Raw genomic sequence first — 12,328 nt, forward strand, 5'->3', positions numbered from 1 at the left:
CTCCACAAATCACAGCACGCTGAGTGGAGAGCATTCACATTTCCCCTCTATTTAATTCAGCAACAACTTGTGTGAGCTCCTCTGTGTTGGGTACTCTGCTAAGCACTTGGGATGTAAAGATGTAAATTACTCAGACTGCAAAATAGGGGTTTTTTTTCTTCTGAATTTTAACAATGAAGAAATGAGGAGGATCAATTCTTGTTTGGGAATAAAAGCAACATCATTTATTTTTAACAGAGTTGCCAGCATTCAATTTGTCCGTGATGTATTTTGTTCAGAGCCCAGAGATTACTGCCATTAACTGTCTACTTTCATGATTTATGTTTTCCTCAAATTTATTTTTATTGCAGCTCAAATAAAATATGTGCTGTTAAAAATTAGTTCCCTATCCTTTCTAAATAATATTGAACTAAGTAACTCCGAAGTAGGTCTGGGCTTTAAAAACTGAATTGTGTCACTTACACTCACATCACTCTTGTTCACAATGTTTGGTACTCTCAATATTCTGCTACTTTGGCTGCTGATATATGCGTTTGTCTCTCTGTTTGGGTTGAACAATATTAGAAGTACTAAGCGATTCTCATTTGCTCCCCAGAAAGAACTGTAGAGAAAATGAACACAAAGCATAAAGATAACAAATCCATGTTGCAAACACATTTCCCTAAAGCTCAAATTGGAAATAACAACATTGTTTTTTAGAAAAATTACTTTAGTAAGGTATTTACCAACTGCAGAATCAACCGAAGAGCGAACATGAAGCGATCATGGTGCACTAGGCTGACTAACAGGGTCCCCAGAACCCACACCCGATGATATTTGATGTCAGAGTAAGGACAGGAGGGGGATCTACTGCTTCAAAAGGACCACAGTTTCCTTTTGGCCTGCTGGACTGTCCACTTTAGGACAGACAGATCTGCTCTTTGGGCTTAAGGACACTCTCATGAGCTTTTTAGTTCTGCCTTAAAACTGGTTGTTTTCTGGGAAAAAAGTAGTGAAGAGAAAAAAAGATCTCAACTGTTCTCAGCAACATGAAGAGAACCAGGCAATGGGCAGTTTATATTTTTGTAAGACTGCTGATGGTGACTTGGGGGAAGAAAAGGTTTTCTTGTCCATTCGGTGGAAGGCACGTTGCGGGCCTGAACCAGTCAAGGTTACACTTTTGTGGGGGATGCCCTCCAACACCAGAATTAGGGCCATAGACAGGGCTTAAGGTTGAAGTTATCTAGTTGATATCCTATGGGCAGATGTGGTGGAAAGAGCTCAGATGAGCAAAACCACGTACAACTGAATGTTATCCCCCATGGTTTCTCCTCTGCTTACTTTGCCCCTTCAAAGAAAAAGGTGTTAAGGGTCACTGTATGGTCTTGGCTGTGTTTTCGGGAATAAAAATGAAGCTTTTGAGAATGCTTGAGGCCTAGCAGTCCAGAGGACGAGGCAGGAGTCAGTGGCAAATCCATGGGCCAGAGAGAAGGTGCTGCATTTTAGAACAAAGAGACAACTGACCATCTTCCCGGGCTCTGAGAAAACTGGGGTAAGCCTCACGGAAGGGAAGCAGTTTTCCCTCAGTGAAAGATGAGTGCTCTGGCTGGAGTAGATGAGATCTAAAGAAAGGATGAACCCCACAGTTAGGACTGAGGGGATTTCTGCGCTATAAGCTTGACATAAAAATCTATTAAGGGTGGCAACACCAGTCAGTGGAAAAATAAGTAACAGTCTTTGGGGGCTGTGGCTCAGTGGCAGAACTCTTATATGCTTTGCATGAGGTCCTAGGTTTAATTCCAACCATGTGAATGTGTACACACATTGAATAGTCTTTCATTTAGTTTGTCCTTCCTCCCTCCCTCCCTCCCTCCCTCCCTCCCTCCCTCCCTCCCTCCCTCCCTCCCTCCCTCCCTCCCTCCCTCCCTCCCTCCCTTCTTTCTTTCTTTCTTTCTTTCTTTCTTTCTTTCTTTCTTTCTTTCTTTCTTTCTTTCTTTCTTTCTTTCTTTTCTTCCTCCTTCCCTCCCTCCCTCTTTCTCTTTCTCTTTCTCTCTCTCTCTTCTCTCTCTCTCTCTCTCTCTCTCTCTCTCTCTCTCTCTCTCTCTCTGTGTGTGTGTGTGTGTGTGTGCGCGCGCGCGCGCGCGCAGCGCGCGCGCGCGCACGTGTTTGCTGTGGTATGCACGTAGAAGTCAAGGAGAATTTATGCAACTCAATTCCACCATGCAACTTCAAGTGTCAAACTCAGGTCGTCAGGCTTGGCAGCAAGCACATTTACTTTTTGAGCCATCTTGCCAGCCCCAGAGTAATCTTTTAAAATGAATAATACTGGGGCAGTTTGGATAATCACATGCAAAAGTGTGAAATTTAACCTCTATCTCATATTGTACCTTATAAAAAAAATTAGTTCAAAGCAGATGGAAGACCAAAGACAACAACTCAAAGTATAAAATCTATAGAAAAACCAGAGGGATAACTCTTTGTGGCCTGCTCATTAGCAGTAGAATATTAAATATGACAACAAAAGCATGATCAAAAATAGATAAGTTGGAGATCATCAAAAATATAAACTTTAAGAATATTATCAAGAATGGAAGAAAATATTTAAAAATCATACTATCTGATAAGGCTCTTAGTTCCAGAATGTATAAAGTGTTAAAACTCAATAATGGAAGACAGTTCTATTAAAACACACACAGAAGATGTACATAGCATTTACTTAAAGAAGATATACAAATAATAAATAAAAGGTGGTCTGTGTTATTAGTTACCAAGGAAATGCAAATCAAAACCAACAAATGTGGGTATGAATACAGCAGGAAAAAGACCCCTTTCACATAGTTGATGGAAATACAAATTGCTCCCACCATTATGGAACTTAGTATGCAGGTTCCTGCAAAACTAAAAATAGACTTTCACGTGCTCTAGCTACACAACTTCTTGGTTTATATCAAGAAGATTAAAATCAGCTTATTATAGATATTACTTGCTTTCCATGTTCATGGTGCACGATGCACATTAGCTGAGTTATGGTGCCCATCAACAGATGAATGGATAAAAGAAATGTCACACACACATGTACACACACACATACACACACACACAATTATACACAAGTGGACACACACACACTCATACATGTAAAATGGTGTTTTATTCAGATATAAAGAAGGATGAATGATGGTGTTAACTTGTAATCCCAGCTATTTGGAAGGCTGAGGGAGAGGATTACAAATTTCAGGACTGGAGTGAGTCAAGGTCTTCTTAGGCAACTTAATGAGATCCTGTTTTAAAATAAAAAGAAAAGAAGAGAAAGAAGAAAAATTGTTTTTGCAAGTGAATGCACAGAATTAGAGATCATAATATTAAGGGAAACAAGCCAAATTCACAAAGACAAGTATTATGTGTTTTATTTCATATGCAGAACCTAGATTTTTTTTTTTAAAGCATGAAAGTAAAGAAGTGGGTGTTAGGAATCTGGTAGAAGGCTGACAAGATGAGTCTCTCTCTCTCTCTCTCTCTCTCTCTCTCTCTCTCTCTCACACACACACACACACACACACACACACTAAATGCTTATAAAAGGAATGTGCAAGGGGAGAAGAAAGATGATGAGAGAAGGTAATAAAGGGGTTGAATTATGATCAAAGTACCTAATATGCATGTATGGATATTACTTACTTTGTATAATTAATATGCTCTGGTAAAAATAAAACACTGTACACCACCTCACACTTACAAATGTTGGTGCTTAGAAGGTCAGATAATATCTGTGTTCTGTAGTGATTTCCTTTCTTTGGAAATATTCCCTCATGAAGGGAGGAGGGAGATGCATCAAGACACAAGCAGTAAATAAAACTCACAAGTCTCACGAGGCTCCTGAAACTTATAAAATTCATAAGGCCCCCTCACCAGGGTTAATCAAAAATAATTGCTTGGGGGTAGAGCAGACTCTCAAGTCAGCTAACGTGCCTGCACATTGTGAGTCATCACCCATGCTGGAGGGGGCCTTTTGGTGATGCAGCTGACTTTGAGTTACCTGTACCATTTTAAGTAACCCTTTACCTGTTCCTCATTAAGTAACCCCAATAAATTCATTGGTTGGTTAAACTAAACTTTGGTGGGCTCATTATCTTAGCCTGTCATCGAGGCCCTATCTAGGGTGAATAGAACCAAAAATGAGTTGGGGAGAAGTGGTTAGATAGTCCCCTTCAAAGGTGCTGAGGTATGCAGCTGAGGCTGACCTGTGTGAGGACCCTCAGCATCTACAGGGTCAATTCCAATATGACTACCTTTCCCCAAGTTCTTTGGGATGATGTGCTTCCTTTCTACAGTGGAAGTGGTTGCAGTCTCTGTGATGGGTAGTAAGACTTGCAACTAGGCCAATCCATCCAGAAGTGTAGGGTCTTTGTGGGGGCTGTTATAGGGCCATCATCTTCCTCTATTTGGTATGGGGTGGTACGCTTCCTTGGTATACAAAGTCTATCATGTGAATATGGGGTGCGTCCAAATCACTGATGGGCTTGAGTGTGTATTACAAGATTGGAAAGTAGAGGACATGTGGTAGGGTGGTAACAGAGCTACAGCATAAGGCAGGCAACTGAGCTTCAACTATGTACCTAGAGATAATTTGTTCCCCAAAGGGGAAGAATTACAATGCAAAAAAAAAAGACGTGCAGATACTATCCACTACATTATTCCTGATTTAGAAAGGCAAATAAGAAGGAGGACTAGGCTTGCCATTTCTTATGGCTGGCAGGCCGCAATGAACACAATTTAGTTCAGACTCCTGAAAACCATGGGAAGCATCAGACAGTGAGGAGGAAGACGGCAAGACAAGGATGATGTCAGGTCCCTGTAAGTCCAACCTTGATTACAGAGGGAGGGAAAATCCGGGATTTATCATGCAGAGTGGGGATTTAATAACCGACATGTGCAAGAGATTGTATCAAGGACTATCCACTTCTTAGATGGCTATGTTGGGAAGGATCTTCCAAGCGGAAGTGAAGCAAGTCACGGCCTGACTTCTGGGGCTGTGGTGGTTATTATACCCCCAAAATGTGGTGTCACTGTATTTTGTATTTTGTCCCAGTATACTTTCTTACAGAGGAGACAGAACTACATTTGTGGGGTATAACTGCCCACCCAAGTAAAGCTTAATCTTTTCGTCTGCATCGTTTTATTATTTATGTCTTTTGTGAACTGATGCTCAAACTCAAAGCCTTCCAGAAACCCCTTAGATGAAAGGAGATTTGGCAGTAGAACAGCAGATGCACATGAAGTCCAAGAGCCCAGACTTGAACATGACGGGGGTGTCCTCTGGTGCTCATACTTTGCCCTCTCCTAATTCAAACTGTCCTTTGCTGAAGTGACTACTGTGGCTGCAGCTGAGTAAGTGAGGGCAGCTTGGGACCCATTGCACAGGCTGGATGATTTTCAGTGAACACCAAATTCTGCCAAGAGCTGTAGCTTTTTATCTCTCACTGGTGTGAGGCAGTGACCAGGTGAAGCAGCCCCAGGAATCAATGTAACACCAATGAATACTGTCATTGGGAACAGAGAGGTGCCGAGACACCTTGGAGAGGATGAACACACAGCCAACCTGGTCTGTTCAATGGCTAGTTGACTTGTCTGACTATTTCACCTTCAGATACGGCAAGGGTCACATGGCTCCTTCTACCTAGAGATTAGCAGCTTTGGTTCCAGTGTTAAATGATGAGGTAATGAAGACCCAACCTACAGCATTCGGTCCTTCTACCTACATGTAATCCAAGTACTTGAAGGCCATCTTTGAGATCATAAACTCTTCCTACACCCTCTGCCTCCAACAGCTAAGCTCGTGGGTAATCATCACCAGCTCTGAGCTGAATCAGGAACATGTCTTCCCAGAGGCCTCTTGCCTATGCATCTCCTGATGGCTCTTTTTTCCAACTCCCCCAATAAACTTTTGAGCAAATTCTCCATTTTCTGTCTGTCCAGAAAAAGTGAGGAGGTCATTGTGTTATGTGATCACCTGTGCTTTGAAGCAGAGGAGCTCTGATGTCAGGGAGACAAGCCTTGAATTGTTGAGCTGGAAAACTCTGCAATCACTGGTCCTGCCTCCCTCAGCAGAGACAGTATCCAGGGGGCACTGGCAGGTCGAGATATACTAAAATATACCAGACATCCCAGCTCCTTCTTTCCTCCCTCCTTCCCTCCTTTCACATCTACTGAGATGCAGAAGATTATTCCAGAGGTCATTAACATGATGAATGATAAATCTGTACAATACAATGTCAAAATGCAAGCCATCAACCCTTTGAAAACTTTTGGAGCTAGGTGATTGAATAGAAGATTACCCTGTTTCCCTGCCACACCCTCAGATATACAGAAATCCTTCTAAAAATTCATTTAAACCTGTTTTCCTGCCACACCCTCAGATATACAGAAATCCTTCTAAAAATTCATTTAAACCTGTTATCAGGATGGCAGCGATATGAGAAGAACATAGAAAACATTTAGTTTGGTGGAGTCAGGGAGAGGGCTCTGTATTTATTGAACTGAAATCATTAGGCCATTGATCAAATGAAAACAGAGATAATTCACTGGGCTTTTAAGAAACTGGAAAAAATATCACATAAGATTGCTTAATCCCATATGTTCTTCTGTTAATTACCTGGTCCCTACCTTGACTTTCTATACAACTGGATTCTGAAAAAATGAGTCCTTTAAGATACACTTGACCTTTTGAGTCATTAGAATTGTCTCCATACTATTATAAATTCAGTTTTGTTTGTTTTGGAGACAGGATCTTATGGAGCTCAGGCTGGCCTTGAGTTGATCCTTCTGCCTCCACCTCCCCAGGGCTGAGATGACAGTGTTCACCACCATCTAGCTTGTATGCCATCCTTAGCACACTGGGTTTGGACTTGCATATAAATCCTTTAAGTTCAGTTGCTATACAGTAGTCAGTTCTCTTCAGATCATGCAGAACTAAGAACCAGAGACTAGCCCATGAAGCTCCTCCCTTTCCACTGGTCTCCTCCTTTCTTTCCCACAAAGATGATGTAACTCTTGAGGCCCAGCTGGAAACAGCCTCCTTGTCTTATTATAAGTTCCTGAAATGACACATAAGAACATTCAGATTTTAGCACATAAATGGAATAGAGAAAGATAACATCTAGTGTGACATGGAGTTATTGCAGTAGTTTTGTGTGCATAGTAGGAAAAGTGTGGGAGAACTTCTTACTAATTATTGAGGTGAAGTTTCTAGAGTGGGTTGGTGTGGTAGTTTGAATGTAATTGGCCCCCATAATCTCAGAGGGAGTGGCACTATTAGGAGGTGTGGCTTTGTTGGAGTGGGTATGGCCTTGTTAGAGGAAGTGTGTGACTGTGGGGGTGGACTTTGAGGTTCTATGCTTGGGATACTTGCCCAGCATCTCAGTAGATTTCCTGTTGCCTTCTGATCAAGATGTAGTCAGCACTATATCTGCCTGCACATGATCATGCTCCCAGACGTGATGATAATGGATTGAACCTCTGAAACTGTGAGTTCCCTCAATGACATGTTTTCCTTATGAGTTGCTATGGCCATGGTGTCTCTTCACAGCAATAGAAACTCTATTTAGGACAGATGTTTTAGTGTGTTTAAATTTGTAAAGACTGGGGGACTTTTAAAATTATGATTTTAATGTGAGATCTTGGGGAGGAATAAGAAAGGAAGAGTTATGACTTAATAGTGATGGGTTTGTGTGTCAAGTTGACAAGGGGTCGGTTGTACTGGCTGGTTTTGTGTGTCAACTTGACACAAGCTGGAGTCATCAGAGGAAGGAGCCTCAGTTGAGGAAATGCCTCAGTGAGATCCAGCTGTAAGGCGTTCTCTCATTTAGTGATCAATGTGGGAGGGCCCAGCCCATGGTGGGTGGTGCCATGCCTGGGCTGCTGGTCCTGGGTTCTATAAGAAGGTGGGCTGAGCAAGTCATGGGAAGCAAGCCAGTAAGCAGCTCCCCTCCATGGCCTCTGCATCAGCTCCTGCCTCCAGGATCCTGCCCTGCTTGAGTTCCTGTCCTGACTTCCTTCGTGATGAACAGCAGTGTGGAAGTATAAGCCAAATAAACCCTTTCCTCCCCAACTTGGTTTTTGGTCATGGTGTATTGTCCCAGCAATAGAAACCCTGACTAGGACAGTTGGTAAATCCAGGAAACAGAGAAGCAAAAGACATGCACAGGGCTAGGGAGTCGGCTCAGTGGTTAAAGCACTTGACACTCCAAGCAAGGACTTGAGTTACCCATGTGAAAGCTAGATGCAGGAGCCTGTCTCTGCAATCCTGGGTCTTCTGTGGTGAGACAGGATAATTCCTAGAACCTTGAGGGCCAGTTAGTCTAGTATATGCATCATGGATGAAACCCCATTTCTAACAATGTGGAAGACGAGAACCAACTCCCAAGTTTGTGCTCTGACTTTCACATGAGCAGTGTAGCACGTCACATGGTTCATACACACACACACACACACACACACACACACACACACACACACACTGTACAGGTGTAAGCTATAGGGCACTTCATTCAGAGTCTGTCTTAATCTCCAGCTCTTTCCTCTGAAGTCCCTGAAGGGAATGTAAACAAAGAGGGTAAATCAAGGCAGTGAGAGTCACTATTGATTCTAGCTTTGTTTTCCAAGTTTAATCTAAAAGTGCAGGATCCACAGTGAGCCAGAGGGAGAATTCTCTTTGCTTAAGCTAGTGACAAAAGAAAGAGGGAGAATTTCCCCCTGAGAGTTACTTAATTCACTTGCACTTACTACTCTAGGGTGTTGGTCAAATAAATAAGAAAGAAAGGAAGTCTCAGGAGACAGGAGTTCTAGCCTGTTCTTAACTTCACAACCTAAGTGTCATCAGCATTGAGCACTTCAGGAAGCAGGTTGGGGTACAAATGGGGGACAGCAGCTCAGAGCTGAAGAGTCTATGAATCTGTGGTTAGTAGACAAGGGGAGGAGGTAAGACCTAAGCCTTTGTGAGAGGTCAGTCATGTAAGGGACCTAAGTAAAGATTCACACCCCCCCTTTCCTGCTGAAGTACCCAGGCCTTTCAAGTATATGGATTCCTTGTAGTGGTTCTCAACCTTCTTAATGCTGCCCCGACCCTTTAATACAGTTCCTCATGTTGTGGTGACCCCCACCCACAAAAGTATTTCATTGCTACTTCATAACTGTAATTTTGCTCCTGTTATGAACTGTAATGTAAATATCTGATATGAAACCCCATAGGGGTTGCAATCCACAGCTTAAGGACCATTGCCTTAGGGGCTGGTTGACACACGGAATTTAGACCTAAAATAAAGATGGATATGATGTGATTTAAGAAATGGATATTGGGAGTTTGCCTCAAGTTCTTATGGCCTTGTGATTTCCTGAGCCCCATGAGTGAGAGGAACATCTTTTGTTATTCCTATTTCATCCCTTTCAGATCCTCTCAGATTAGGTAAGTGTGGTCTTTCCTAATTAGCAGACTCTCTCAGTGGGCCCTTGAAGAGCTCCAAGTTGGATCTGGTAGCCAGAGGAACCAACCTGTGATTAGGAGGTTGAAAATTTCATTCCCATCTCCAACCTCAGGGGAAGGAAGGAGCTTGAGGCTGACCTAATTCCAGTGGCCAATGATCCAGTCAATTGTGTTTAGGTGGGACCTGTAAAACCTAAGTGGTGAGTCAGATAACTTCTAGTTGGGTGGACGTCTGGTCTTTAACCTTGATTTTCAGAGGGTGGACCACTCAGCTCAGAGACGGCCTGGGAACTTTGCACTCTTCCTCCATCCATGCCTGTACAACTCTTCTTTGGCTGCTCTGCAGCTTTATCGTTTGGAATAAAGTATCAGTAGGAGATACACTGCTTTCTACATTCTGTGAGTGCTTTCACACGTCATCAAACACGAGAAAGGGCTCATGGGCACCCTGATTATAAATTGCTGGTCAGAAGCAACTGGAAGCAACATGGGACTCGTGGCTGGCATCTGAACTGAAGGCAGTGTGTACATACAGACTCTGCCGTCTGACGCTAACCCCAGGGAGTCAGTATCAGAATTGTCTTGACTTGGAGGACACACAGCTAGTACCCAGAGAGATGGAGGTTAGTTGTTGGTATGGAAACAAACTCAAAAACGAGAACCCTGCACATTGGTGTCAATATTCTGAAGTGGAACCAGAGTGAGGTGAGTGGATGGGCGGCTGGATGCCTGGGAAACATTGGTGGAAGCGAGTTATCCCCAGGCAACATATATGGAACTTCAAAGCTAGGATGTGGAGCCAGATGTGCTATAAATGTGACAGGCAGAGAAGACAAATTTTCACAGTGACATCGAGGAGCAATTGCTGGAAGACAGCCCTGGGAACAGAAATGAAAGATGCAATCTGAAGGGCAGTAGTGCTATGAAAAATTTGTGTTTTAGATTTTTTGCAATGTAATTCTCTTAGACATGAAGTTTTGATGATCCATGTGAACTTATTACTCATATTTTTTTTTTTAAAGAATGACAGGCAAAATGGACTTCTCTGTTAGGAGTGACAACAGAGCCCTATTATGTAGAATTCCTTTTAATAATGGAGAAGAATGTAGATACTTTACAGAGGCAGGGTTGCAGCCACTGTCACCCCTCCATGAAATAGAGGAGAAAATCCACTCCATCTCTCCAGGTGTCACAGGGAACCAATATTTACTCCTGTTGAGAGCCAGGGCTGGTCAGGTACCAGGTCCAGTGACAAAAAGGCAGTCCCTGTTGTCCAGAAGCTGACAGCTAAGTGAGAAGACAGATAAGCTGGGGGAGCCACAGAGATCAGCACAGACAACAAGAAAGCCAGCATTGCCCTTCTGAGGGCTGGAGGAGATGCTCGTCTCCCAACTGCATGAACCAGAAGGTTGTCTCTGTCCTTCTCAATGGCTGCTCTCCACTATTCACAGAGTGACACCTTCACAACCCAGAGCCGTGACCTCAATGGGCCAGTGTTTATTCAAACTCTTTTATCTCAAACTCTTGCAGAATATGATAGTAATAGTTTTGGCCCACTGAATAGTCACCCATTCCTTTGGGGTCATTCACTTCTGTTTCAACATGGTTCTCCTTGCTCACATTCAAGAGTGTCCATTGTCCCTCTGTTGTCTGATGATGGATGATTGGCAGGACCAGGGTACATTGGTGGAGGGTGAGCAGGCAGGAGACAAGAGAGAATCCTGGGGACTCTTATGTCCTTAAAACATGCAGGTTTTTAGTCCAGGAATGCAACTATGGCTTCCACATGCATGTGCTTGGATTTTCTAAGGATGTATTTTGACATCTCTGTCTCCAACAGTGTAGGAAATGGCTTCACTAGTCAGACCCAGAAGCGTTTCCAGCCTCAGATGCCTGTGCAGCATAAGCTCTTCCTTCATGACCTATTTTTCTACCTGGGTTTCCTGTTTCTTACACTTGTATTATCTTTCCGGTAATAAACCCCACAGCTTATCTTGAATGGGTTGTGTTCTTCTTTAGTCTGTTTCAGAATCCTGGAAGCTATCCCCTGTCTCCACCCACCCTCCTCTTCTAGCTCGGCCTCCTCAGTGAGGCCGTCATTAGTTATCCCTTGGAAAAATTCCAAGTTTCTTTCTAGCCTCCTGCCCCTCAACCTTCCTACACCCAACTGCCAGATCAACATTTCCTAGACACAATTCTCTTAAGGCCATTCTGCTGTATGGAATTCTGCTGCATGGAATTCTGCTGCCCCAACCTTCTTCTCCTCCAGCAGAGATGGGTGTGCAGTATGGCCTCTAGGACAGACAGCTACTGTGAGGTTCAGAATCAGACATATCTAGGACAAATTCTTTGCCCTCTCTGAGCTCTAACTCTGAGATGATACATGTTTTGTGGCATTTTCCTTTAGTCGTAACATGATGTTATCTTTGAGTGGAGAACACTTTGGCCAGGGAGCCATGGCTACTAACAAGCAGAATGATACAGTCACAGCCACTTTTATGGTAATGGCAGTGAGGCTACTGACATTCCTTGGTGGAGAAAGGAAGAGAGGGTCATAGAGTCCTTACCTGGGAGTTCAGCCTTTACTCCATCTTGGGAAGATGCTAGAGTACATAAAAAGTGGAAGTTGAAATGAAAGCAGGACCCCCATGAATCAGTTTTCAAGGGTCGTCATCGATGATGGGGTGGAGCTCTGCATTGCTGAAGTTGTTTGGGAGGTCACTAGTGCCCTGGTACATAACCCTTCACAATAAACTCATCAGCTTGCCAACTTGCTCTTTTGTGCAGTTGTCCTTTGGTCTGTCCTTGGTGCCCCATTGGGCTGAATAGATGTTGTTCAGTCTCCCCAGGACAGGTTAATACAGCAAGTGT

This window comes from Peromyscus maniculatus, chromosome 2, assembly GCF_049852395.1.
Source record: "Peromyscus maniculatus bairdii isolate BWxNUB_F1_BW_parent chromosome 2, HU_Pman_BW_mat_3.1, whole genome shotgun sequence".
NCBI classification, from domain to species: Eukaryota; Metazoa; Chordata; class Mammalia; order Rodentia; family Cricetidae; genus Peromyscus; species Peromyscus maniculatus.